A 4,161-nucleotide genomic window follows, 5' to 3' on the forward strand; every position below is an offset into this window, starting at 1 on the left:
GCCTTAGAATCCTGATTCTTTTATTATAATTCACAAAGTCCTGATATTTTTTTTATTATCAAATTTATAATTTCCTATATTTCTATTCCAGATTCAAAGTCAGAGAAGAACGTCGTTTTCAAAAATTTTGTGGTAAGATAATTTTTTTAAAAATATTATAATATTTTGATATTCAATTAACATGATGATCTCATTTTATTCTTTCGTGGTTTCCACCTTAGGGACTTACAATCCTGATGAGGGCCTTAGAATCCTGATTCAAAATATTTTACATTCAAAGTTATTTTATTTGTAATGAATGTATTTCTAATTTTCAAAAATTTATTGCAGATTCATTACACTGAGACTAAGAAGATATTCAAGAATGCAAATTTTGATGTGGCTTGTGAGGTTTTCATTTAAGGTATGTTATGTTTTCTTTTAAATTTGCTTCTTAAACAGAGTAACCACAGGAAAGCTCCTTGTAACTGTAATCATATGCTAGAGGGCGTTCCCTTATACTGTGGAGATCACTTTGTGTTATTGCTGTGATGCTGATAATTGATTTAGTAGTCACCAAACTCAGACACAAACAGTTGACCAGTTTCTTCAATAGTAATTCAATAATTATTTAATTTCTCATTGAATATAGATTTCTAAAATTATATTTTATTTTTCAGATTTTGTCTTGTGGATGATGTACGTTACATTTACTTCCATCTTAAAGATAAACGTAAGTTTCACTATATTTATTTTTGTAATTTTCAACCACAGAAAAGCTCCTTGTGACTGTATTTGTATGTTGGAGGGCGTTCCCTATTACTGTGGATATTGAAATGTATGTTTTTCTATGTTTGCCAATTTGATTGTTGTGATTGGACAAATACGCTGATATACAAACAATGTAAAAAAGAGCAATGAATATAAACTTTGAATTTATTGGTGATTGATTTTACTAAAGCGAATATTATCTTTTCCAGATTTCTTTCCAACATAATGGATCATTCATAACAAGTGATGGATTTGATGTTATTGCAAGGTAATTATTGTTTACTGGACACATAACAATTGTCGCTTTCAAACCACAGCACAGCTCCCAGTATCTGCATTATTAAAGCTATTGGGCGTTCCCTATAAACTGTGGAGAGCAAACGTTGGTACTTGCTATGTTAATCAGTTGTATTCTTGACTGGTTAATTCACTGTTACCAAGACAAATGTTTAAATTCACTTATATTTATGCAAAACGTTGATGCACATTTAACAAAATAGAAAACTATGTGTGAGAGCTATGACCAAAGCTATTAATATTTTAATCTCTATGTGAGGTCTGCGTTTACTAAATTTGAATTTTCCATCTTTTCTAGATATGATTTCCAACCCTTGGACCACCATTAAAATAATGCAGGATTGGAATTTCTGTTTGTTTAAAAGGTAATTTAATTATTATGATTTTTTTATATAATTGGTTCAGAAGCCACAGAAAAGCTCCTTGTGACTGTATCTGTATGTTGGAGGGCGTTCCCTATTACTGTGGATATTATAATGTATATTTTTCTATGTTTGCCAATTTGATTTTTGTGGTTGGACAAATACGCTGATGTACAAACAGTTGCAAAATTTAACATCTTCAAACTGAAATTTATTAAATACCAATGATTAATGTTAGTTTTTTTTTTGCTTTCTAGGTTTCTTATGGATGCAGAATGAACTTCCTCAATAGAATTTCACTTGGAATTATTACTAAGAGGTAATTAAAAGACTGTATATATAATTAAGCTTTGAAGCCACAGAAAAGCTCCTTGCGACTGTATCTGTATGTTGGAGGGCGTTCCCTATTACTGTGGATATCAAAATGTACGTTTTTCTATGTTTGCCAATTTGATTCTTGTGATTGGACAAATACGCTGATGTACAGATATTATTTACAAATCAGAACTGCATTTCTATTATACTGTCAAATTGGAAAAAGAAATTTCATTATTAAATGTGATTGTTGTTTTGCAGGTTCAGTCCCATTCTACAAGAAAAGGATAAAAAATATTCGAAAAGTTAATAAAAGACGTATTAAAAAAAGTATATAAAACAATCCATATTTGTTTAATTTTCAAATTATTTTATACTTATTTTGTCCAGATCCATCCAATCCTAAAATCAAATATAAATTGATAGTTAAATTATTCAAATATGTTACTTATCATCTTGATTTGTATTTATTAGTAGAATTAGTAACTTTTATTCGGTCGCTCTGTTTGTCTTAATATACAAAAAATGTTTTCCAAAGGATCTTGATAAAAACATTTTGTCGGCAAACAACTAATTTTCTTCGTATTCAATAGAATAGCGTGCAAATTGATAAATTACTCAGTATAGTGGCTTCGTTTCATTTTCCTCACTCACAAATCGCGTAGTTTTCATAATCTCTTCGGCATCGCGTCTTTGCAAATGCTTGGATTTCTTTGTAACATATCTCTCAAAATTATCTTCTTTAATATCTATTACATCAACATTAAAACTTGTAGCTGTAGTTGCTGTAATTTCATCTAATGCTCTCGGAACCCTCGCTGCATCGATTAAATATGTTGTTTTGATGTCTTCCCATCTGGCAGATCATAATAAATTTCAAATTTTTATTTAGTAAATGGTTTCTAATGAGATATATGATAAATGGGAACGACTTCACTTTTGCCAATCTTTATAATATTTTCCTTGGGCATTTCAATTGCAGCACAATTTTGTATGCTTTGATTACATATGAGTGCTGTAACTACAAATCCCATTTTGGTTAACCTTCTCACTATTTCCTTTATCTAATCCACTTTAGTGCTGGTTTCCATCATTCCTTTGATAAATATATAGCTCACAGGTAATTGCCATTTCTTGTAAACTCTCCTCACTATGAATATTTGAATGTGATCTGGTACTATCTCAAAAAAATGATTTGGTACAGCATACGTGTTTTCAAAATAGCGCTCGTCATATCCTTCCAGTATTCCTCTTAGATTATTATATCCAAAAAAAAAAACGAAAAACCACCATCTCGTCAAACATTAATGTAATAAACCTATTTTCAATGTCACAATTCTTTCCAATATGCTTCTTAAGAGAATCCATAATATCATCATTGTTTTTAGATTCAGCATCATCATCAATCATATATGTAGAAAATGGTAAATTAAAAAATTTGAAAGATAAAGTGTTGTGATCTGAAACTTTATCTGGCCTATGGCAATATTCTTCAGTAGTTTTATTGCCACCAATTTATATGTACCAAATTATCTTAATGATGAACATTCTCGTTGTTTTCTCTTTGTCTTTTCTTCTTCATATTGAAAATCATCCTCAAAATTCAAATTTTATTGTCTAAAGTAAATATTTGAAAATTATATAGATATCCGCATTACTAATTATTGTTATTCAGTGCATTGGATTCTTTTTATTTAAGCGAGTTTCAAACTGAAATATAATTGGAATAAATAATGCAATTCTATTTAAAAGTAATGAATGAATTAAATAATAATAGATAGAATAATGTAGCGCGGGTAGGTTTCTTTAGGGTATTGGCAACCCTGAAGTTACAATCTGATTTGCGCAAACGCGCGTATGGCGAGATTATATAAGGGCCGGCAATTCTATGCTTCTTTGATATTGCTCTTTTTCTTCTGTCAGACACTTTTGTCGAAGAAATAATACGTAAGTAACCTCTTCGTATTTTTTTCATTAAAATGCAAGCAAATATCTAAAAATTTAGTGTAAACGCTTTGTTTACATTTAGTGAGTGATTGTTTTCTTGTGTTTTATTTAATTATTTTGTTGTGATTTGCTGAAAATAATCCAATGGGTTTTTGCACGTGGATGCGCGTGCCTCGGCCATCTTGTTTCTTTTACGTTGGATTTGTTTTCATCGTTGGCAACTAAGATTAATTTGATTTATTAATTATTTNNNNAGGTCCCCGTGGTAGGGGTCGTGGTCGCGGCCGTGGACGTGGTCGTGGAAAGGAAGACCAGAAGGAATGGGTACCAGTAACCAAGTTGGGTCGTTTGGTCCGCGATGGCAAGATCCAAAAGTTGGAGGACATTTACCTGTTCTCTTTGCCAATCAAAGAATTCGAGATCATCGACTTCTTCCTTGGCTCCAACCTGAAGGACGAGGTCCTCAAGATCATGCCCGTCCAGAAGCAGA

General features: G+C 31.2%; 1 long non-coding RNA gene across 2 annotated transcripts; it reads left to right on the plus strand.

Annotated features, from left to right (window-relative positions):
• Positions 1 to 310: 310 nt before the first annotated feature.
• On the plus strand, positions 311 to 2,045 carry LOC108569779. Of its 2 annotated transcripts, none has more exons than XR_001891340.1 (6): positions 311 to 403; positions 660 to 712; positions 960 to 1,018; positions 1,346 to 1,412; positions 1,667 to 1,728; positions 1,986 to 2,045. It is a non-coding gene; the product is annotated as an uncharacterized LOC108569779 (long non-coding RNA). The 2 variants fall into 2 exon arrangements; XR_001891341.1 differs by lacking the exon at positions 311 to 403 and adding an exon at positions 479 to 594.
• The last annotated feature ends 2,116 nt before the right edge of the window (positions 2,046 to 4,161 follow it).

The sequence above is a fragment of the Nicrophorus vespilloides genome, unplaced genomic scaffold (assembly GCF_001412225.1).
Source record: "Nicrophorus vespilloides isolate i.1.1-1 unplaced genomic scaffold, Nicve_v1.0, whole genome shotgun sequence".
Classification (NCBI taxonomy): Eukaryota; Metazoa; Arthropoda; class Insecta; order Coleoptera; family Silphidae; genus Nicrophorus; species Nicrophorus vespilloides.